This window comes from Magnolia sinica, chromosome 4, assembly GCF_029962835.1.
Source record: "Magnolia sinica isolate HGM2019 chromosome 4, MsV1, whole genome shotgun sequence".
NCBI classification, from domain to species: domain Eukaryota; kingdom Viridiplantae; phylum Streptophyta; class Magnoliopsida; order Magnoliales; family Magnoliaceae; genus Magnolia; species Magnolia sinica.
This window is the reverse complement of record NC_080576.1, coordinates 105,798,807-105,825,189: the sequence shown is the minus strand read 5'-3', so window position 1 is coordinate 105,825,189 and position 26,383 is coordinate 105,798,807. Positions and strand designations below refer to the sequence as shown.

The following is a 26,383-nucleotide window of genomic DNA, read 5'->3' as shown; positions in this document are numbered from 1 at the left end:
AATTGTTTGAATGAGTCATGCAATTTATGAATTATAGACAGTTTTGTTTGGATGAACTTATTATCAGTTATTTGAACCGTTCATATGACTAGACCCTTACTCAATGATCCAAATCGACAATGTAAAGGGTTAGTTTTCAGTGATCTCTACCATTCATATGATCGGGGGACCATCTATGGCGATCCTAATTGTTCTTATAACTTGGCCATCGTCTATCATCAAATTGTCCATATCACAGCTCACTCTAATCAACCAAACATCAATTTGACTAGGTCCATATTAATTGATCCAGATCGTCAATACGGTCGGGCGGGTCTTTCATCATCTAAGCCTTTCGTATGACTAGACACGTACTTAATGACCGAATCGGCAATGTAAAGGGCTAGTTTTTTGTGATCTAAACAGTTTGAATGAGTCATCCAATTTATAATTATAGACCGTTTTGTTTGGATGAACTCATTATCAATGATCTGAACCTTTCATATGACTAGGGCCGAATTCAGTGATTCAAATCGGCAATGTGAAGGGCTAATTCCAGGAGATTTTTACCATTCGTATGATTGTTGGACTATTTCTAGTGATCCTGATTGTTCTCATGACTCGGCCCATTTTCTAGTGATCCCCGAACAATACATATGGCTAGGTTTGATTGTTGATCCAAGTCATTACCATGGTGTGGCGAGCCTAATTTAAGTCGTTCATGTAGTTAGGCCACTGACACACCATGTCCCGTATATAGCGAGGATAAGAGGTTAATATGGTTCCAATGATTCAACCTATATACACGGCTGGGCCTATTTTCAGTGATCCAAATTGTTTGAATGAATCATCCAATTCATGAATTACAGACCGTTTTGTTTGGATGAACTCGTTATCAGTTATTCGAACCGTTCATATGACTAGACCCATACTCAATGATCCAAATCGGCAATTTAAAGGGCTAGTTTTCAGCGATCTATACCATTCATATGATCGAGGAACCATTGATGGCGATCCTAGTTGTTCTTATGACTTGGCCATCGTCTATCATCAAATTGTCCATATCACGGCTCATTCTAATCATCCAAACATCGATATGACTAGGTCCATATTAATTTATCCAAATGGTCAATTTGGTCAGCCTATTTTCTAGTGATCCCCGAACAATTCATATGGCTAGGCTTGATTGTTGATCCAAATCATAACCATGGTGTGGCTAGCCTAATTTAAATCGTTAATGTAGTTGGGTCAATGACATACCATGTCTCGTACGTAGCGAGGATAGGAGGTTAATATGGTTCCAATGATTCAACCTATATACACGGCTGGGCCTATTTTCAGTGATCTAAATTGTTTGAATGAATCATCCAATTTATGAATTACAGACCGTTTTGTTTGGATGAACTCATTATCAGTTATTCGAACCGTTCATATGACTAGACCCGTACTCAATGATCCAAATCGGCAATTTAAAGGGCTAGTTTTCAGCGATCTATACCATTCATATGATCGAGGAACCATTGATGGCGATCCTAGTTGTTCTTATGACTTGGCCATCGTCTATCATCAAATTGTCCATATCACGGCTCATTCTAATCATCCAAACATCGATATGACTAGGTCCATGTTAATTTATCCAAATGGTCAATATGGTCGGCCCATTTTCTAGTGATCCCCGAACAATTAATATGGCTAGGCTTGATTGTTGATCCAAATCATAACCATGGTGTGGCTAGCCTAATTTAAATCGTTAATGTAGTTGGGTCAGTGACATACCATGTCTCGTATGTAACGAGGATAGGCGGCTAATATGGTTCCAATGATTCAACCTATATACACGGCTGGGCCTATTTTCTGTGATCTAAATTGTTTAAATGAGTCATGCAATTTATGAATTATAGACCGTTTTGTTTGCACAAACTCGTTATCAGTTATTCGAACCGTTCATATGACTAGGCCCGTACTCAATGCCAAATCGGCAATGTAAAGGGCTAGTTTTCAGTGATCTATACCATTCATATGAGCGGGGGACCATTTATGGCCATCCTAATTGTTCTTATGACTCGGCCATCGTCTATCATCAAATTGTCCATTTCACAGCTCATTCTAATCATCCAAACATCAATATGACTAGGTCGAAATTAATTGATCCAGATCATTAATATGGTCGGCCATTTTCTAGTGATCCTCGAACAATTCATATGGCTAGGCTTGATTATTTATCAAATAATTACCATGGTGCGGCCAGCCTAATTTAAGTCATTTATGTAGTTGGGCCAGTGACATACCATGTCCCATATGTAGCGAGGATAGGAGGTTAATATGGTTCCAATGATTCAACCTATATACACGGCTGGGCCTATTTTCAGTGATCTAAATTGTTTGAATGAGTTATGCAATTTATGAATTATAGACCGTTTTGTTTGGACGAACTCGTTATCAGTTATTCGAACTGTTCATATGACTAGACCGTACTCAATGACCAAATCGGCAATGTAAAGGGCTAGTTTTTAGTGATCTATACCATTCATATGAGCGGGGGACCATTTATGGCCATCCTAATTGTTCTTATGACTCAGCCATCGTCTATCATCAAATTGTCCATTTCACAGCTCATTCTAATCATCCAAACATCAATATGACTAGGTCAAAATTAATTGATCCAGATCGTCAATATGGTAGGCCATTTTCTAGTGATCCCCGAACAATTCATATGGCTAGGCTTGATTATTGATCCAAATTATTACCATGGTGCGGCCAGCCTGATTTAAGGCATTTATGCAGTTGGGCCAGTGACATACCATGTCCCATATGTAGCTAGGATAGGAGGTTAATATGGTTCCAATGAGTCAACGTATATACACGGCTAGGCCTATTTTCAGTGATCTAAATTGTTTGAATGAGTCATGCAATTTATGAATTATAGACCGTTTTGTTTGGACGAACTCGTTATTAGTTATTCGAACCGTTCATATGACTAGACCCGTACTCAATGACCAAATCGGCAATGTAAAGGGCTAGTTTTCAGTGATCTATACCATTCATATGAGCGGGGGACCATTAATTGCGATCCTAATTGTTCTTATGACTCGGCCATCGTCTATCATCAAATTGTCCGTTTCATAGCTCATTCTAATCATCCAAACATCAATATGACTAGGTCGAAATTAATTGATCCAGATCGTCAATATGGTCGGGCATGTCTTTCATCATCTAAGTTTTTCGTATGACTGGGCAAATCATATACACAGAGACTTGTGTTAACCAATCAAAGTTGTGAATGTAGTCGTACTGATTTCTAGTGACCCAAGACGAAGGCATGGTTCTTCAGATGAGTCTGCCCGTTCTCTACATTTAAATCCATTTGGTTTGGATCGGCTCATTCCGAATGATCTAAACAAATTAATATGGGCAGGACAGTACTTGGTATTCTGGGTCGTGTTTTGGTGGTGGGTAGTACGGTACTTGGTATTCTAGGTCGTGTTTTGGTGGTGGGTAGTATTCTGTGAGCCATACCATTCTTTGTATGACTTGCCCCATTTTCTATGATCCAACTGCTATATGAACATACTGATTATAATAATCCAAACCATTCATATGACTAGGCCTATATTGTTGATCCAAATCATTGATATTGTTGGGTCAATCTCATCCAAGGCGTTCATGTGATTGGGCCAGCTATATACCTAGTCTTGTATTAGCTGTATTAATAGGTTACTATGGTCCCAATGATTTTAGATGGGATGCATGGTTAGGCTTATTTACTGTGATCCAAACTTTACATAGGACTCATCAAGCTTTATGAATTTTGGATTGTTTTGTTTGGATGAACTTATTATCAATGATCCAAACCTTTCATATGACTAGGCCCAAACTCAGTGATTCAAATCGACAATGTGAAGGGCTAATTCCAGGTGATTTTTACCATTCGTATGATTGCGGGACTACTTCTAGTGATCTTGATTGTTCTCATGACTCGGCCAATTTTCTAGTGATCCCTGACACAGGACAGCCCTAATTATGATGCATGCTCATGGAGATAATTAAACAGCGGAAATAAAAGGAATAAATGATCTAAAATTCTAACAGTAATCATCATAATTGAGAAAATCATAAAGGAAACATGCAATGGAGCGGGCCATCACTACAACCATGGAGTATGGAATTCAATTACTACGTAGGTTGGATCCGGCGAGGGATGAGACTTCCCGATCTTGCATGGTCACACCCAATCGATCAATGAAGATCACTAGTCCGAAGAACCAAGAAGTTTCTCGGATTAGGGATTTGAGAATTTGGGGATTTAGGGTTTAGATCGGTTCTCAAGATTTTGATCGAAGAAGAATTAGCCAAAACTGAAAAATAGAAGGAAGAAAGTTATTACCTTGAGGAAGTTAGAGGGGCACAAGAAGAAATTAGAAGAAGAAGATCAAGGGGAGAGAAGAAGCACCATTAGAGAAAAGAGAGGAAGGAGGCAACCAAAGGGTTTGCTTTTCATTAATCAATAGTTGAAATTCGTGTTTAGGGTTTTACCCCACTTAAATAAGCAAATAAAGACATAAAATTATTAAAATACCCCTAGGATAAGCAAATAAAGATATAAGATTACTAAAAGACCCCTAACTAAGTCAAAAAACGTGCAAATAACATAAGTATGGGAAAGTTTGGGCGCTCGGTCTTCTTTATCCAATCTTCCTTCACATGTGTCTTCCCTAAGTGGGGTCTTCTATATATCCAATCACATGTGAAAGGTCTTCAGCTCCTCAATATTCGCCTATCCACAAGGACGGCATTGTGGTTGGTGCTTTCTTCGTTGGTACACCTTGAATGCACCTGTGTCCGCATCAATATTCGCCTATCCACGAGGACGGCACTTGTGGTTGGCGCTTTCTTCGTTGGTACACCTTGAATGCACCTGTGTTCGCATCAATTCCCCTCGGGTGAGAAAAACTCGACCCCGACGAGTTGAAACTTTTGTAGCGCTCAAGTAGATCTGGATCAATACCCTGCAATGCGTCGCCCGACAGCCACGTAGATTTAGACGATGGTTTGTTTTTCCACCTGACAAGATACCTTTGGAAACCCCCATCTCTCGTGGATACTATCTCGTCATCCAAGATTTCCTCAATTGCTTCTTTATGGGTAATGAGTGGAGGAGGAGGTGGAAGGGGTTGGGTAGCAAACTCAGAAAAAGGCCATGAAAAGGACGATGTATCAACAATGGGAGTATGGGCACGGACTAGATCTTCCACATTAAAAGTTGGATTAATGCTCATTTCAGATGGAAGGTTAACCCGATACGCGTTGGACCCAACCTTTTGTAATATCTTGAATGGTCCAGCACTACGCGCTTGTAATTTCTTTGCTGATCCTTGAGAGAATCGCTCTGGCCTTATTCGCACCATTACATAGTCTCCTTCTTGAAATTCTTGGACTCTACGATGAGAATCAGCTGAAACTTTATAATCATCATTGCTCTTATTTAACCGTTGTCTAATATGTGTATGCAAATCATGAATATGGCGTGCGAATACATCGGCTGACTCAGAAGACCTTTGGGTAACAGACATAGGTAAGAGATCTATGGGCATTCTAGGTTTATAACCACTTACAATTTCAAAAGGACTCAACCCTGTAGATCTATTAACTGACCCATTATAAGCAAGTTCAGCAGTTGGTAAAATTAGGTCCCAAGTCTTAACATGTTCACCCACTAGACAACGTAGAAGATTTCCAAGGCTACGGTTTACCACTTCAGTTTGACCATCTGTTTGTGAGTGGTAAGCAGTAGAAAATTGCAAACGAGTTCCCATAATGTGCCACAGTGTCTTCCAAAAATAGCTAGTAAATCGAACATCACGATCAGACACTATGGTTTTAGGTAACTCATGGAGACGCACCACACCATCAAAAAAGATACGAGCAACATGAGACGCATCTGATGTCTTCGAACATGGGAGGAAATGCGCCATTTTAGAAAAACGGTCCACAACGACAAAAACGGAATCGTGCTTTTTTATAGTCTTGGGAAGCCCGAGCACGAAGTCCATACTAATGTCCTGCCACGGAGTATGTGGCACTGGCAATGGCGTGTACAGCCCGGTATTTTGCTTTCTTTGCTTTGCCAGCTGACATGTTCGACACTGCCCTAAAACTTTGGCTACGTCTCGCTTGAGGCTTGGCCAATAAAAACGATCTTCCACGAGGGCAATGGTCTTATCACGACCAAAATGGCCAGCTATCCCTCCTGAATGAAGCTCCCAGATGAGGAATTCACGAAGGGACATACGGGGAATACAAAGTCTGTCTCCCTTGAAAAGAAAGCCATCTTTAAGAACATATTCACCCATAATATGCTGGTCACTAGAGAGCGACGCGTAAGTACCCCCAAAATCAGGACATATGGGGTATTCATCTTTCAGTTGCTCAAATCCGACTACCTCTACACTCAAGGAGTTGAGCAACGCCACTCTCCTACTAAGGGCATCCGCTGGTTTGTTTTCAACCCCGGCCTTGTGTTTCAAAACAAACGAATATTCCTGAAGAAACGCTACCCACTTGGCATGCCTTGGGTTGAGTTTTTTCTGAGAATGCAAATATCTCAAAGCCTCATGGTCAAAAAACAAAATGAATTCTTGCGGTAGGAGGTACTGTCGCCAATGTCTCAGGGATTGCACTACCGCATAAAATTCTTTGTCGTAAGTGGAGTATTTTTGTTTTGCCTCATTCAGTTTTTCAATGAAATAGGCCACTGGGTGTCTTTCTTGACTCAACACTCCACCTATACCGACACCAGACGCATCGCACACTACTACAAAGACTTTAGAAAAGTCAGGTAGATGCATGACAGGAGTTTCCACCATCTTGCCCTTAATTTCTTTAAAAGCCTTGACGGCAGCTTTAGACCACACGAACTCTCCCTTTTTCATGCACTCGGTAATGGGAGTCATGATCGTGCTAAAACCCCTAATGAACCGACGATAAAAAGTTGCTAGGCCGTGAAAACTTCGCACCTCATGAATGTTCCTTGGTTCTGGCCACTCAACTATGGCCCTGACTTTTTCAGGGTCTGCCCGCATCCCTTCAGATGACACTATAAATCCTAAGAACACAACTTGGTTAGACATGAATGCACATTTCTTAAGATTAGCGTACAACTTTTCCTTCCTAGGGACACTACAGACCTTCTTTAAATGTTCAAGGTGTGATTCCTTAGTGGTACTATAAATAAGAATATCGTCAAAGTACACCACTAGGAATTTTTCCATGAACGGCCTCAAAGTTTGTGTCATCACTCGCATGAAAGTACTAGGTGCGTTAGTCAAGCCTAATGGCATGACCAACCACTCATATAGCCCATCTTTCGTCTTAAACGCCGTCTTCCACTCATCTCCTGGGCGTATACGAATTTGGTGATATCCACTCTTGAGGTCTATCTTAGAGAATATAGTAGACCTGGCCATCATGTCAAGCATATCATCAAGTCTAGGTATAGGGAACCTATACTTGACAGTGATTTTGTTTATGGCACGGCTGTCCACACACATGCGCCACGTGCCGTCTTTCTTTGGCGTCAACAATGCAGGCACGGCACACAGGCTCATACTCTCTTGGATGAAACCCTTTTGCAGAAGCTCATTAGTTTGCTTCTTCAACTCTGCATGCACTGCAGGGTTCATCCTGTAGTGAGGAAGGTTCGGTAAAGTAGACCCTGGGACAAGATCAATGGCATGTTGTATGTCCCTCATAGGTGGCAACTCATTCGATAAGTCTTCAGGAAATACATCACTGTATTCCTTCAGGACCGAGGTCACCTCACAGGGCAACTCTGATGGAACCTCAGGTGTAATTTCTCTAGCCACAAGGGCATACACCATAGAATCCTCCTTAGCCTCTTTTTCAAACTCTCTTGCGCTGATTATATGTAAAGACTTAGGTTTGGATTTCCCCATTTCTCTAGGCTCACTTGCCTTCTCATCCTTCTTCTTCCCTAGTATATTCTCAGGTGGCATGGGATTAAGTTTGATCTTTTTACCATTATACATAAAAGTACACGCATTCGAACAGCCAAAGATCGTGACATCATTATCGAATAGCCACGGTCTACCTAGGATAACATGTCCCACATCCATAGGTAAAACATCACACCACAGGGACTCTTTGTATGACCCAAACTCGATGGGGACTAGACATTGCTGGGTGACAGGTAGGGATGTCTTGTCAACCCAAGAAACTTTATACGGGTCTGGATGAGGTGTGGATTTCAGTTTTAAGCGATCTAAGGTGCCAGTGGAAATCACATTCTGACAACTTCCACTGTCCACTATCACCTTACAATTCTTTTCACCACACTTGGCAATAGTGTAGAAGATAGTGCTTCGACGCCAATCAGCACTACTTTTAGACTGAGCTAACACACGCCTGACTACTGCAAGCGTTGCTTCTCAGTAAGTCCTCCTTCAGGGTGATACTCTTCAACTTCATAATCACCCTGGTCATCTCCACCCTCGTGGGACTCGCCTATAATTAAGGCTCTCCCACGGCTCTTCGTAGGACACTGATTAGACATGTGGCCAAGGTTGCCACACTCATAGCACCTCACCTGGCTCATGTTACTAGGACCGGCACCAAGAACCCCTTTGCCCTTGTCCTCCCTAGGCCTAAGCGGAATGGTCGCCTGTGCCCTAGGTTGATTACCAATATTAGGTCTAGTTCCTTGGGAACTAGATCTAGCATTGGAATCTCGGGACTCAAAACGACGAAAGACAGGAGCCTTCAGATACTGCTCTAACTCCTGCACGACTTGATATGCTTCATCTAAGTCCGTTAAGGGCCGAGTAATAAGCTCGCGCTGAAGATCCGCACAAAGGTCCGTCTTAAGACGCGAGAGCGTTACTAGAGGGTCTTCTCGGATATCACATCGCATCACATACTCTTCAAATTTAGCGATGTAGTCAGCGGCAGACATTGACCCTTGGTGTAAGGATTGCCATTGGTCAAGGAGCTTCTGACAGTATGAGAGAGGAAGGTACTTCTCCTTCAACTTCTCGTTCATCTCATACCAATGTGTGATAGGGGCTCTACCAACTCTCTTTATCCTACGCTCGATGTTGGTCCAGAAGAGCTTGGCTTGACCCACAAGCTTCATCTTAGCAAACCACATTTGACGGTTTTCTGACATGCCATACCACTCAAAGTAGTGGTCCATGTCAGCAACCCAGTCAAGGAATGCCTTGGGATCCAAGCGTCCATCAAAACTCGGGGCCTCAACTCTCACACTCTTCATCGCACGCTCATCTGGATCATAACGGTCTTGATGACCACATGTGGCTCGTGCCTCTCGCACCACACCACGATCGTTACCACGATCTCTATCCTCACTACCACCACGTATGGCAGCACATTCTTCAATGATTCCTTCCACTTGGGAGTGCGCATCTTCCCCTACAGCGGGGTTTTCCTTTTGGGACGCCTCTAGTTGCTCCACCTTAGTCATGGTAGTGGTAATTTGGTTCTCAAGGCGGGCACACTCACGCCTTTGACCCGCTTCTAGGGCGGTTATCTTTTGTATCAATTGAGCAAGTTGCTCAGATAACTGCTCGTTATTCATGGTATGTTGAAGTCCGAAACCTCTGCCTCTTCTCGTGGGCATACAATGAAGACTTGAACCAAACTCTACCTAACTAGACTACTAGGAGTTATGACTTTCAAAATGAATGCGATGAATGCAAAACTACTATGAACTGACACAATTAAGTTGAAATAGGAAACAACTCAAATCTGAAAATTTTCCAGATTAGGAACTTTCTAAAATTGGAAAGTTTCTAAAATTGAAAACTTTCTAAACCTGGAACTTTCCTAAGTTAAACCTAAAAATCAAAACCCTAATTTGATAACTCGATCTAGACAAAAACCATGCAAGCCTAGGCTTTGATACCAAATTTGACGCAGGACAGCCCTAATTATGATGCATGCTCATGGAGATAATTAAACAGCGGAAATAAAAGGAATAAATGATCTAAAATTCTAACAGTAATCATCATAATTGAGAAAATCATAAAAGAAACATGCAATGGAGCGGGCCATCACTACAACCATGGAGTATGGAATTCAATTACTACTTAGGTTGGAACCGGCGAGGGATGAGACCTCTCGATCTTGCATGGTCACACCCAATCAATCAATAAAGATCACTAGTCCGAAGAACCAAGAAGTTTCTCGGATTAGGGATTTGAGAATTTGGGGATTTAGGGTTTAGATCGGTTCTCAAGATTTTGATCGAAGAAGAATTAGCCAAAACTGAAAAATAGAAGAAAGAAAGTTATTACCTTGAGGAAGTTAGAGGGGCACAAGAAGAAATTAGAAGAAGAAGATTAAGGGGAGAGAAGAAGTACCATTAGAGAGGAGAGGAATGAGGCAACCAAAGGGTTTGCTTTTCATTAATCAATAGTTGAAATTCGTGTTTAGGGCTTTACCCCACTTAAATAAGCAAATAAAGACATAAAATTACCAAAATACCCCTAGGATAAGCAAATAAAGATATAAGATTACTAAAAGACCCCTAACTAAGTCAAAAAACATGCAAATAACAGAAGTATGGGAAAGTTTGGGCGCTCGGTCTTCTTTCTCCAATCTTCCTTCACATGTGTCTTCCCTAAGTGGGGTCTTCTATATGTCCAATCACATGTGAAAGGTCTTCAGCTCCTCAATATTCGCCTATCCACAAGGACGGCACTTGTGGTTGGCGCTTTCTTCGTTGGTACACCTTGAATGCATGTGTGTCCGCATCAATATTCGCCTATCCACAAGGACGGCACTTGTGGTTGGCGCTTTCTTCGTTGGTACACCTTGAATGCACCTGTGTCCGCATCAATCCCCGAACAATTCATATGGCTAGGCTTGATTATTGATCCAAATCATTACCATGGTGCGGCCATCCTAATTTAAGCCGTTTATGTATGACATACCATGTCCCGTGTGTAGCGAGGATAGGAAGTTAAATGGTTCTAATGATTCAACATATATACACGGCTGGGCCTATTTTCAATGATCTAAATTGTTTGAATGAGTAATCCAATTTATGAATTATAGAATGTTTTGTTTGGATGAACTTGTTATCAGTTATTCGAACCATTCATATGAGTAGACCCGTAGTCAATGATCCAAATCGGCAATGTAGAGGGCTAGTTTTCAGTGATCTATACCATTTATATGATCGGGGGACCATTTATGGCGATCCTAATTGTTCTTATGACTCGGCCATCGTCTATCATCAAATTGTCCATATCACATCTCATTCTAATTGTCCAAACATCGATATGACTATGTCGAAATTAATTGATCCAGATCGTGAATATTGTCAGCCCATTTTCTAGTGATCCTCGAACAATTCATATGGCTAGGCTTGATTATTGATCCAAATCATTACCATGGTGCGGCCAGCCTAATTTAAGTCATTTATGTACTTGGGCCAGTGACATACCATGTCCCGTATGTAGCCAGGATAGGAGGTTAATATGGTTCCAATTCTTCAACCTATATACACGGCTGGGCCTATTTTCAGTGATCTAAACTGTTTGAATGAGTCATCCAATTTATGAATTATAGAACGTTTTGTTTGGATGAACGTTATCAGTTATTCGAATCGTTCATATGACTAGACCCATACTCAATGACCAATTCGGCAATGTAAATGGCTAGTTTTTAGTGATCTATACCATTCATATGATCGGGGGACCATTTATGGCAATCCTAATTGTTCTTATGACTCGGCCATCGTCTATCATCAATTTGCCCATATCACAACTCATTCTAATCATCCAAACATCAATCTGACTAGGTCCATATTAATTGATCTGGATCATCAATATGGTCGGGCATGTCTTTCATCTTCTAAGCCTTTCGTATGATTGGGCAAATCATATACACAGAGACTTGTATGAACTGATCAAAGTTATGATTGGGCCAGCTATATACCTAGTCTTGTATCAGTAGGTTAATATGGTCCCAATGATTTTCTCCAGGATGGATGGTTAGGCCTATTTTCTGTAATCCAAACTTTTAATATGACTCATCCAGTTTTTTGAATTCTAGACTGTTTTGTTTGGATGAACTCATTATCAATGATTCAAACCTTTCGTATGACTAGGCCCGGACTCGGTGATCCAAATTGGTAATGTTTAGGGCTATTTTTAGGCGATTTTTACCATTAACTTGATGCGGGACTATTTGTAGTGATCCTGATCAAACTATTCATATGAATGAGCTTATTTTAATGATTCAAACATTCATATGATCCAAATTGCTAATGCTAATGGCTAATTTTCAATGGGATTAATTATAGTGATCCTTATTGTTCGTATGACTCGGCCCATTCGCAATGATCATATTGCTCATATGATTGAGCTCATCTAAATGATCCCAACATTCATATGACTTGGCTCGTCTTAGGCAATACAAATCAGTATATGGTTGGGTCAGTCTTCCTTCATCTAAGCCTATCATACAATAAGCCTGTCGTGTGCTCCGAGTCGTATATAGAGATCGCTCATTTGAAAGATCCAAACATTCTTATTACCAAGTTATCCAAATCAACATATGGTTGGGTCGATCTTCCTTCATCTAAGCCTTTCATACGATTACGCCAATCATATACTCAAAGTTGTATCTAGAGATCCAAGTTGTGAATATATTTGGGCCAAATTGTAGTGACCCAAGCTGATCGCATGGTTGGGCCAATTTTTAGTGATCCATTCTAGCGATGGAAATTGTGAATATGGTGGTGCCAATTTCTGGTGACCCAAGCTGACTGCATAGTTGAACATATTTTTAGTGATCCATGCTATTAAGATGAGTTGGGCCGTTATCTATATTTGAAACTATTTGGATTGGATGGGCTTATTATTAATGATCCAAACAATTAATATGTCTAGGCTCGTACTTTGTGTGCCAAATTGTTAATGTGGTGAGCTGGTTGTCTAAGAGCTATACCATTTATATGATGGAGACTATTTTTTATGATCTAAATTATTTGTATGGCTCAACCCATTTTCTATGACTAAATTGTCTATATTAATGGACTCATTTTCATGATCCAAACAATTCATATGGCTAGACTTGACTATTGATCCAAATCATTTCCATGGTTCAGCCAACCTAATTTAAGCCGTTCATGTAATTAGGCCAGTAATATACCATGTCCCATATGTAGTGAGGATAGTATGTTAATACGGTTCCAATGATTCAACCTATATTCATGGCTGGGCCTATGTTCAGTGATCTAAATTGTTTGAATGTGTCATCCAATTTATCAATTATAGACTATTTTGTTTGGATGAACTCATTATCAGTTATTCGAACCATTCATATGACTAGACCTGTACTCAATGATCCAAATTGGTAATATGAAGGGCTAGTTTTCAGTGATCCATACCGTTCATATGATTGAGGGACTATTTCCGGTGATCCTAATTGTTTGTATGGCTCAACTCATTTTCTACGATTAAGATGTTCATATGACTGAGCTCATTTTAGTGATCCAAACATTCATATGACTTAGCCCATCTTAAGTAATCTAAATCAGCATATGGTGGGGTCAATCTTCCTTCACGTAAGCCATTCATATGATTGAACCAATCATATCCTCAAGTCATATCTAGATATGCAAGTTGTGAATTTAATTGGGCCATGTTTTAGTGACCCAAGCTGATCACATGGTTGGGCCAATTTTTAGTGATCCATTCTGTTGAGATGAGTCGGCCTTTTGCATTTGAAACTATTTTGTTTGGAAGAGGTCGTCCTGAATGATCTAAACAATTCAGTAATCCATACCATTAGATGTAGATTATTTTTGGTAATCCAAATTGTTTATACGACTTAGACCATTTTCTATGACCAAACTATCCATATGAACGGTCATATTTTGATAATCCAAATAATTCATATGACTCGGCTTATAATATGGATCCAAATTATTAATATTGTTGGTCCAATGTCATCTATGCTGCTTTTAATGTTAATAAAAAATTAAAAAATTAAAAAAATCTATGCTGTTTTTATGATTGGGCCAGACCCATGCTTGGTGATCCTAGTAGGTTAATATGGTCGGGACTATTTTCAGTCATCTTAGTTGTTCAAATGACTTGTCCAGATTATGAATTCTATATTGTTTTGTTTGGATGGGCTCATTGTGAATGATTTGAAATCATTTCATATGACTAGGCCTGCACTTAATGATCCAAATTGGTAACGTGAAGGGCTAGTTTTCTATGATCCATACTGTTTGTTCATATGATTGGAGAATTATTTCTAGTTATCCTAATTGTTTGTATGACTTAACTCATTTTCTATGATTAAAATGTTCTTATGACTGAGCTCATTTTAGTGATCCAAATATTCATATGATTTGGCCCGTCTTAAGTAACCCAAATCAATATATGATCGGGTCAGTCTTCCTCCATCTAAGCCGTTCATATGATTGAACCAATGATATACTCAGAGTCGTATCTACAGACCCTAGTTGTGAATATAGTTGTGCCAAGTTCTAGTTATCCAAGCCGATCGCATGGTTGGGCCTATTTTTAGTGATCCATCTTGTTCAGATGAGTCAGCCCTTTGCATTTGAAACTATTTTGTTTGCAAGAGCTCTTCCTGAATTATCCAAACAATTCATATGGATAGGCCCGAATTCGGTGGTCCAAATCACTAATGTCGAGGGCTAATGTTCAATAATCCATACCATTAGAAGATCTAGATTATTTTTGGTAATCCAAATTATTTGTACGACTCGGACCACTTTCTATGACCAAACTATCCATATGAGTGGTCTCATTTTGATAATCCAAATTATTCATATGACCAGGTTTATAATATTGATCCAAATTATTAATATCATTGGTCCAATCTCATCTATGCTGCTTTTAATGTTACAAAATAAATAAATAAAAATCTAATGCTGGTTTTATGATTGACCTTATCATATACCTAGACCCATGTTTAGTGATCCTAGCAGTCTATAAAAAGAAGGCCAAGTTTTGGATGGATATGATCACCTGATTGGTGTTTCTATGCATTCCGGCACATGGAGCATGAGTTTACCTAATTGTTAGGTTACATTGATTGATTGGACTGTCCATGTGTCCTGTCGAACTAGGAGCACAAGTTATAGAGCCATTAGAGTGGCCCTAGAAGCATTGGATGATTTCTCTTCATTATAGTATTCTACAACTTTCTTCTAGACCGAGAATGACTTTAGACTTGGAATTTGCTATTGGTTTATTCTCACCAAGCATGTTACCAATGATTTTTATGCATTCATCATTTTTCTTATATTCCACTTTTTCTTTTCTTTTCACTACAAGTCTTTGGTATGATGTTCTTGATAATCTCTTGTTGAAAGTTTATGGTTGTGATTTACAGTGTTTGTAGTCTCTGTTAAGATTTGTAATTCTTCATTGTATTAATGATGCTGGTTATTAGATTTCTCTGATTTAGTTCTTTCTTGTCGATGATTCCATATTAGCTGAGAGGGATAGTGTTTATTATCATGCCATCATGTTGATGTCAGCACCACTATAAAGACAAATAAAAAAAGATAAAGATAAAATCATGGTTTTATGTCACAGAGATGACAACAACCTGCTTAGCAGGTTCTAAGGATGCTGATTATTACCAAATTTTCTTTAATTTTTGGGGTTTTTTTTTTTTTTTTCAAATTTCTTTTTGATGGGCTTGTTTTTCTAGTTACTGAAAAAAAGTATTCATACTTAAAATTATGACCAAAAATTTGCTTGTAGTATATCCAGCACCGTATCAATAGGAAATTTTTTTCCACTTGTTCTTTCTTTTCTTGCATTTTTTGGTTCTGTCATTGGGTTCAGTTAGAAAAGTAGAATTAAAAGAGTGGGGAAAAAAGGAATTTTTTTTTTGCTATATAAGATTAAAAATGCAAGAAAAGGGCATTGAAGGGCCTCGGAGCTTAGTGTTTTTCCTTTTTCAATCTTGATAGTTCTTTGGGGTTTGGTATTCCTTATGTGGGAATTAGTTGCAAAAACTGTCTAACTAGGTGTTGCTGATGCTTAGATCTGCACTCCTGCTCCTGCTTCCTATTTGTTTATACATGCCAACATTTTGAAACTGAAGCTTCCCTGATCCCAAACCCAAATCAATAACAGTTTTTGCATGTAAAAAAAAAAAGGTTTGTTTTATTTGTTTATTTATTTTTTTTTTATTTTTTTTTATTTGTAAAATTTACTTCTGTATTTTTAACTGGTAAAGCCAGTACCCTTGTTTACTTGGACATTTGCAGAAGATTGCTAGTGGCCTTGTATTATTGTATCTAGTGCTAACACTTGTTTGTTCCCTAACTTGAGATTCTAGCAAATATCCTAATCAAGCTAAACAAACTTTTTGAAATTGGATCTAGTTGTTGATGTCAGAAACGTAACAGAAGCAAGTTACATAGGAACCATGAGAAAGAAAAAGTTTAGCTCTATGATGCAAAACCAAAACAGAATTCACAATTGCAATAGACTGAAATTTCTCTCTCCTCATTTGCATAGAGGTATTTTATTGAAGAAGGGAAGGATTTGGAGAAACATGTTTGCCTGTTCTTCATTGACACCTTCTATGGCTAAGAATGTAGAGGTAATAAACTGAGGGGTGTGCTTTATGGTTGTACCGGGCAGAAGTGGAGTCCAAGTGATGTATTCACAACATCCAATCCGTCGATGCTTCGCCTTTACATCCAGGGGCCAAAAATAAACCCAAACGAAAACTCAGGTGGGCCACAAAACAGGAAACGAGTTGAGAGAGTGCCCACTCTTTGTTTGGCCCCTTTTTCGCCAACATTTCACCTAAAATACCAAAATAACAATTGTATGATGGCGATATATTTCAGTTATGAAATTTAAATAGACTCGTGCATGTTGATCTGCCCACAATCTGCCCATCCACAAGCATATAAGATCCAAGCCATTCATTATCTAGGCTCCATTACAGACTTTGGCCTGGTCCAATAGTCAAGTCGGTCCAATTGATCTAACCACACTCTTTTCCATGAATGCAAGTAATTTGCTGTTATTTGCTAGCCATATCCATTTTCTATAAAACATTATAGCCAGCTTTATATCAGCCTAGTATTGGGCCTAATGAATGACCAGATCTAAGCATTGGTGGTATGGCAATTAGTGCATCTTGTTTACACCAAGGTACTCCGTAATAGTAACGGTGGCAGTAACAACCACCACCGTTACCTTTCGATACAGGTCATAACAGTTGTTACAGTATCTTTTTTATTTGGAAAAAAAAACTTACGACCTTTATGAGGGGGGGTGGGCGTTACGGGCCATTACAAGGGCCGTAACAGCGATTACAAGTCATTTCTTCCATATTGGCCTTTATGACCCCATAATGTATAACGGTTGCCACCGTTAACTTTACGTAATGGCCCTTATGACCCCATAACGGCCATTACCGCACACCACGGTTTATACATTTTGCAAGACCCAATAAACAGGATAATGGCCTGTCAATTTCTAAGTTATTTTCACACTATCTTCGTTTGGGCTCCTTTTGTAGACAGGAGCATTTGACACATCATCCACAGTCCCTCAAATTGCTAAGTTGGTGGGATTTTCAAGTTCTATGAATTGGTTTGGTCGTCTATATGCGTATTCTGATTTTTAGTCACTTTAGTGCATGCTTGCTCAAGGCCCAATAATATGTTTCTTCTTGATAGTTGGCTCAAGGCCACCAATGAACAGCTCAGTTGCTTGCAATTCACACAGAACTTCCATACAGGTATTGCTCTCTGTGCATTCTATAATTTCAATCTAGATTAGTTCCATCTTTTATTTCTGCAACTGTTGGAATATGCATTGAGGAATTAGACACCATAGCCATGTGGGTCAATTTTCTTGAAATTTGGATCATTCATCATGCAGTCCTCATTTTGGGTGAGTCAGCCCACAATATTTCCCTGGTTTCACAATCTTAACAGCGTGCAAATCCTTGGAGAAATATGAACATTCACTTGGGACTGTCAATGGGTCGGGTACAGACGTGGGATCCTACAGTACCAGTAGGCTAACCACATTCAGGTTTTTCCAGAGCTGGGTCCTTTTGGGTCCTACACATGTGACCCGTAGGCTAACTGCATTCAGGTCTTGCCAGAGCTGGGTCCTTTTGGGTCCTACACATTTGCCACTTCGGTACATGTTTGGTGTATAAATGGGCTCTCTCACATGTGTGTGGCTTAGGAAACCTTATTCCATTTCTAAGATCATCAAAATGTATTAAAAATCTGAGTGTTAGTGTAAAAAATTAACTGGACCCAACCCGGACTCAACTTTAACAGGGTCCTTTACATGTACCCAACCGAAATCGACTAGACCCGATTTTTAACCGCCCAACCATTTCCTAGCATGTCCAAATGATGGGACCTGAACAGATCAAAACTAGGTTGGGTCCATTGGGTACCCATTGACAGCCCTACATCCAATCAGTTGTATTTTTGGGTTTGAGTCATCCTTTGATAGTCCAATCTCTATGAGGTATTTGCTAGTCTATAGGTTTATTCTTTCTTCTTCAATGGTTTTTCTTTCTAATTTCCACATCTCTAGGATTATCTAGGAAAACACTGATGATGGGGTTTTTCTAGGCTTCCTTAAAATTATGGGGGTTTTCTAGTCAATTTAAGTCATAGATCTTTGTGTGGCATTCCGTCTGTGGTCGCGAGGGGATCCAGGGATCTCGGGTTTTCATGTACAGGAGGAAAGAAGGGCCCGCGGCAATATATGCTCGCAAGAGGGGTGAGCGACAACCCTGTTAGGTTTTGCTTTTCCCATTAGAGGTGGTGAGGGCTTTGTTGTTTCCACTACCCAAGCTAAACCTGGCCAGACCTCAAGGACAGAGGCTTACCACGAGCTGGAGTGTGTGAGAATCGAACAGTGCCATTACATAATGCACCTGATGGTTCCCAAAAGGGGGAAGACTTGTCCGATGGGTAAGGGGTCGTTCGGGAGCGTGTATTTGATATCCTTTGGCAGCTGCCATGGAATCCATGAGAATTTGAATCACCAATTGTCTGTCAAGCTAGAATCCACTTGAATCCATGTGAAGGGTTGTTTGAGAGTGTGTATTTGATATGCATTAGCAATTACCATAGAATCGATGAGAATTGGAATCACCAGTTGTGTTTGGCAGCCTATATTTGAAAGAAAGTGAGAGAGACGACTATAATTAGTAGTGTGCGTGCCTGCAATCTGGTAATCGGAATCACCAAGTTGTGTTTGGCAGCCTATGTTTGGAAGAGAGAGTGAGAGACAACTATAATCGATAGTGTGTGTAACCGTTCATATTACTAAGTTCTTTTTAAGTTATCAAATGCCATGACTATTTCATGTTGTGAGGACTACTTTGGCTCTGGATCTGCCTCATTTTTTGGATCATGCCCTAAAATGTGCTGGTAGAAAAGATGGACAGCGTGGATTAGACATACGTCACGGTGGGTCCCATGGATTTTTCGGCCGCTTGATTTCATGCATTCAATCATGAAAACTGATGTATAATTAAGCATGCATTTTCCTTCTAAACTGTCTTTGACAAGTCATAATTGTTTATTTACCACTATTGACGTTGGTAAATAAAAAATCAAACACCCCCTATTAGTATTGTACCATGTTTGCTATATTGGTGTATTTTGCACATGAAAGTCAGTTTCATGTATTTGCTTACACCACAGCAATCACATACCCTATATCTATTTAAGCTAATTTTTTTACCAGGAACATTGTTAGGGCATATTGCTGACAAACGGAGTAAACTTTATGTGTCCCACCATGTGTAAGTGGGCCTCATCACATACATCAACATGGATGAGATCTTGTACATGGATCAAGGACTGAAAATGGATGATCTATATCATTTATGCTGAAAATAGTCCAATCATTGATGTCAAATCAATTTAATTAGGTGATCCTAATCATCCGATCAATGGCTATGGAAAAAGATAATCCACGTCGTTAATACTTTTTGTTTGATCTTGATATGAACCATAGATAATGCTGGACACACCCTCAATGGCTCGTCCCTATCAAATCACTATGATTGGACGATCCTACCCATCGAATTAATAGCTATGGAAATGGATAATCCATATTGGTTGTAATGTAAAAGGTTCAATATTGATATGAACCATCCATCATTTGGGGCATCCACTCAATGGATATTTAATGTACTCAGAAAGGTCTTAGAATTGACATAAACCATCCATCTTGTGGGGCCCACATTTGATGGCCCATCCGTCCTGAATCACTGTGATTTGAATGAACCTAGCCATCCAATTAGTGGTTTGGGACATGCATAGCCTACACATCGAATGTATGCTAGAAAGATCTTAGCATTAATGTGAATTGTCCATCATGTGGGCCCATCTTTGATCACCCATCCTTCTCAAATCACCTTGTTTGGATGATCCTACAACAATTTGATAAGTAGTTTGGGAAATGGACGGCTCATATTGAGTGTGCTAGAAAATCTAAGGTTGATGTGTATTGTCCATCATGTGTAGCTTAAAAATCACTTCAATTAGGTTATCTTAATCATCTAATTATTGGGTTGAGAATTAGATAGTTCATATTGAGTACACTAGGAAGGACCGTCCATCATGGGGGCCCACTATTGATTGCACATCCCTCTAGAAGCACTTTGATTGAATAGGTTATCTTGTAGCAAACAACCCTGAGGGCCTGTTTGGTTGTATGTATCTACGTGTATTTTTCATGGAATTTCTCTTAAATCATAAATAAATGCATACACTAAACAATCAGAAATTGGATCAATTTTTATGGCATAACACGTGATTCGAAGCCAAAACCTTGTGGAGTCCAACATGATTGTGTTATATCCATACCCTCCATTCATTATTACAAATCATTTTAGGGTATCGGCCCAAAAATGAGATCTCAAGTGGACCACACATTGCAGAAAGCAGTGGAGATTGAACGCTAACCATTTAAATGTTCTTCCAGTGGTGTGGTCCACTTGAACTTTGGAGATTGAATGCTGACCATTTATATTTTGATTTGATTTTTAAGAAGGTTTTTAAAAAGCTACCTCATTAATCCGTATAATTATCATTCTACTACCTTCCATTACCACTCATTCCAATAGATGGATGATGGCTTGGGTGATGTTTTTGTAAAATTCATCCCAAATGCTAGTTGCGTCACCCCATGTTAGGCCAAGGGACAAAAATACACCACCATTTCTGATTCAGGTGGACCACATGATTAGAAACATTGTATGGAGCAACACTCGCCCTCCAAACTGTTTCATTAGTGGGGCCCATTTGAATCATGGATGGGTATGATTTTTGGACGTGGGCTAAATTTTTGTTTGGAATCTAATGCTGGAGTGGATTTTATATAGCGAACATGGGGCTGGTAAAAATCAACATCTCCCTGAATAGATATCTGGGGGTGGATCTCACATGATCATCACGGCTGGCATGTCAAAATCAAGAGTGGCATCCCATGCATTTCCCTCTTTTCTAAATCATCCCTAAACAGTTTAAGAGCGACCTGGGACTTCATCTTCGACAAGCCCCCCCATGATGTGTATGCAAAATCCATTTCGACCATTAGATGCATAATCCAGTTTAGACCCGGAGCTAAAAAAATCAGGTTAACTTGTGATTCAGGTGGGCCGCACTAAATAAAACAGTTGAAATAGAGACGTCAACTGTTGATTTTTATTGAACCTACACGATGATGCTTCTATAAAATCCACTCCAACCATTAGATGCCATACCAAAAAAATTTAGACTTGGGGCCTAAAAATCAGGCTCATCTGTGATTCAGGTGTGCCGTACTGAAAGGAATCAGTTTGGAGGGCAATCATTGTACCATACACTGTTTCCAGTTATGTGGTCCAATTGAATCATGGATAGAGGTATTTTTGGGCGGTGATACACCTAGTATTTTACATAAACATCACATTGAGGCCCACCTAAGTAGCCGCACCTAACCGCTGTTTTTTTAAAAAAAAAATTTAATTAATTGTAAGGGAAGACCGTGGATCCGCTTGCTTTATTAAATGGACACACCTTGTGTGCCAAGATCAATTCAAAGCATGTGAACTTAGAAGGGTGTGAATAGGCCATTAGCCCAGGCTGGCCTGTTGGTGTGGCATTTTCAAGCCCAAGTACTGGGCCCAGGCTTAAAATACAAGCCCATTTATTAATTCGTTTGGGCTTGGACAGTGTTTAGCAGCCTGCTAACTTAGCTCGGCTCATTTAGGATTTCCAAAGCATTTTTGTGCACGTAATACATATATTTCACTCCTTTGTGTGGCCTAATTTTTGGGCCATGTTACATGCATGGTTAGCATGTCTAGAGAACAACATGGAACTTTGTATAGCAGGTAAACAGGCTGTGGTTGGGCTTCAGCCAGGCATAATGATTTTGGATGGGCTGAGGTCTGTTTATCTTGGCGGCCATAGCCTTTGTTCTACTTTGCAAGTTCAAACCTTATTTCATCTAACATGTACATATGATGCTTTTTTAATATTTTTTCATTAGGCCACGTTTATGTTTAGGAATCCTTAAACTAAGCAATTTCCATCCTATCTATGCACTTAATCGGGCAGTTCCCATCTGATCCATTGTACATGGAATTCTTACGTGCACATGATTCGAAAATCATTAGTCAAGTGGGTCCCATGTGAATGCATTGTGCCCTTAAAACCACCCAAATTGGAAAATCCTATTCACCCTTCTTTTTTTGGCCTTTTTTCAATGTAAAAGTGGACTGTGGGCGTATCTTTTTAACCGTCTACGCCTAGGCGATGGTTGAAATGATAGGGTTGTCCTTTTTGAGGAGAATTTGGGCATGCTCATATTGATGGTCAGGATCACTGAGCCATGACCCCACGTGTACACACGTGTACAAAATGGGTATGATAGCAAAGTTTCTATAGTCATGGACCCTACCTGGTGTTAGGTGGCCCGGGGCTGGGGTTTTTTAGTCACAATCAAATCTGAAACCCTTTTTCTTTTCGAGTAATTGTAAGGTCGTAATGTGGACGTGGGACACTAGATTTTGTTATCTAGACCATACATTTAAAGCGGACCATAGATGTTGGATGCCTCATTATTCTTTAGAAGAACCTATAGATCGTATATGGCAGCCCTTCGCATGAAGTTGCTGCAAAAGGATGCTGGGTGGGGCCCACTGTAGTGTATGTGAGAAATCCATTTCGTCCATCCATTCTACGAACTCATTTTAGGACGTGGGACCAAAAATGAGATGGATAAAAAACTCAAGTGGGTCATACGAGAGGGAAATTTGGGAAAAGAAATTCTTACCGTTGAAACTTTCCTGGGCTCCACCTTGATGTCTATATGCTATCCAAACCCTTTATAAGTTCATTTCAATGGGATGAAGTGAAAATACCAAAAAGATATCCTGATAAAAACTTTTATAGCCATAAGAATGTTTCAACGGTTCTCACTGAATACTCACGATTTCCTATCGTGTGGCCCACATGAGTGTTGGATACACCTCTTTTTTCATCGTACGTCCTAAATTAAGATCGAGAAAAACGTATGGACGTGGTGGATTTCTTACAAACATATCGGTGGACCCCACCCAGCATCCTTAGCTTCCGCAGGAAATCTGCGTCCCAGCGCATATATCGAGGTGGGTCCCACAGTCAGGACTCATCCATTAAGCCGGCCTAAGTAAAGAGGTGTGAAATGACAATTTTACGTTTTTCATTGAGATGCGATGTAACCGGGCAATTCACATCTTATCTAACTTAGTTCTTCGTAGCAAAGTTTGGGCCAAGCTTGCTTATTTGGTGATTCATGTGTATCTTTATGATTTTGTTTTTCAAAATCTCCGATAATTGCATGCTATTTCTACATGTAAGCGAACTCAAGGTGTGTTTGGGTGGTCTGAATGGGTTGCCAATAAATCATTAGGGCCCGTTTGGCTGGGTGGATTGGAAGGGATTGAATGGTATTAGGGTGGATGGCATGGATTTCTAGATAATGATGGTGTTGTCAGTGGATTGTCTTGAGATCCATGCGATTGCTATATCCCTGGATTGCTATATCCAGTCTGTTTGGCAGGCCCGGCCAATCCCGGGATTAAACCTTCCCATCCCTTCCAATCCCTCTAACCAAACACGTCCCAGGCAAATTTGAACGGATTAGGGTGGATTGGATGGGATTTAAAGGTAATGATGGTGTTGTCAGTGGATTATCTTAAGGGCCCGTTTGGCTCGGTCGGATTGGAAGGGATTGGCACGGATTAGAAGTCAAATCCCAGGATTGGCCTGGCGTGCCAAACAGAGTCGTGATCTGATCCCAATCCCACGGATCTTAAGACAATCCACTGACAACACCATCATTACCTTTAAATCCCATCCAATCCACCCTAATCCTTTCAAATTTGCCTGGGACGTGTTTGGTTTGAGGGATTGGAAGGGATGAGATGGTTTAATCCCGGGATTGGCCGAGCCCGCCAAACAGACTGGATATAGCAATCTAGGAATATAGCAGTCCCATGGATCTCCAGACAATCCACTGACAACACCATCATTACCTAGAAATCCATGCCATCTACCTTAATACCATTCAATCCCTCCCAATCCACCCGGCCAAACGGGCCCTAAGATTCATGGGATTGGGATCAAATCACCGACTCTGTTAGGCACCCCGTCCAATCCCAGGATTTAACTTCCAATCCGACCGGCCAAACGGGCCCTAGGGGTGGTGATGATTCACCGCCACTTGTATGCATGCATATGTGTGGCATGTGCTTGCAATATCTAATTGTCTGCAAGAAATGGCATTATGGCAATGAGCCGCTCTTAAAAAATCAAGCCCGTTAGATAAGAAGGTGGGCCACGATCACAGACACAATCCTAGTTTCATAACAAGCTCGAATAGGCAAAGACACCATTTGTTACACTTATTAATGGAAATAAAAATAAAAATGTTAGCACTTATTACTCAGTTAGCTCAAGTACTTGGAAACTGCATATGTGGCACTCATTTAGTTCAAATTAAACTATTAGAATTATGCAATTTAGATGCTTTTATGCATTAAAAATAGCACTTAGGATTAATGGTTGTCTATTGAATTGTCAAAACTAGAAATATTCCATGCTTTATTTCAATGAATTGTCAAAACTAGGGTTAATGGATGTCTATGGACCTCATTTCAATGTATTCATGGATCATTACTCTTGCACGGGTGGTAGACTCTTAGGAGTTTCAACACCCGGTCAAGGGTCCGATTATCCATAGGTGGTGAAATACCACTATGGCGTGAGTGTGTATTCATAATTGTTTTGAATGAGAGGAAAATACTTATATAATTACACCTAAAAAATGAGGTCCAAATGCGTGAAATTGGATAAGGATTGGGTCTCCTTAAAATATGTGGGACTCACCCTGATGTATAGTGCAAATAGTTCAAAATTAAAACCTTCATTGGGCCCATAGAGATATGTGTCTATCATCTAACCTATTTATAACATCACATTGACATATATGAAAGGTATGCACAAATATCAGCTTGACCCAAAACTTCTATACCCTTGAAAACAATTAATTCCCAACATTTTCTTACAGTGTGGTCCACTTGAGCTTTAGATCTAACTCATTTTTTGGCTCATGTCTTAAAATAAATTGGTAGAACAGATGAACAGCATGGATGAGATACGTACATAACAGATGGCCTCACAATGTTTAAATGTAGAAATTGTACGAACATATTAATAGGTATAAAGCTTTACAAATAATTATAAAAGATTTACCATGAATTACAATGATAAAAAAAAAATCTAACAACTCCTAAGTAAATGTTAAAATTCATTTGAATGCTATCATATTAAGGAGGATTGAAATTTGGTGGAAAAAAGGACTTTTTTTGCTACCCTAGCTCATCGGCACCTAAATGTTTTTCATGAATGCTGGTGTGTCCCACCATGATGATGGGATGTCCCAAAAGTTAGGTTTATAAAGTCAATAAGAGAACCACATCATTTAAAATAAAAAAAAATTTGAAAATCCACCCTAAAATTTCCAAATTTACATGGTTACCTGATGGTTGGATCAACCTTATTTTGGGGAGTTTTCTTAGCAGGGTGCCCTTCTTAGTGGGCCCAATCTGTGTTAAGTGTTGTTTGTTAACCCCGAATTCGAAAAGCGGGATTTTTCGTTGATTATTTTTCGCTACAAAGATCTAGCTTAATGGTGAATACAGAATGTACTTCATGAACTCTTGTGTATTAAAAAAAAAAAAAAAAATTGCTTTCGAAATTACCTATCACCAAGTTACTAAGGAGATTTTTTTCTCTTATGAATAGTTTGCATAATACATAACCCAACTT

General features: G+C 39.7%; 1 protein-coding gene across 3 annotated transcripts in view; it reads left to right on the top strand.

Annotated features, from left to right (window-relative positions):
- Positions 1-19,704, top strand: part of LOC131243654 (uncharacterized) — a 55,215-nt gene extending 35,511 nt beyond the window's left edge. For 2 of the 3 annotated variants that reach the window (XR_009170160.1, XR_009170158.1), the window contains exon 8: positions 17,557-19,704. The gene's annotated coding sequence lies outside the window, so the exon portion shown is untranslated. The remainder of the gene's footprint in view (positions 1-17,556) is intronic. The other variant, XR_009170159.1, reaches the window with a different exon arrangement.
- The last annotated feature ends 6,679 nt before the right edge of the window (positions 19,705-26,383 follow it).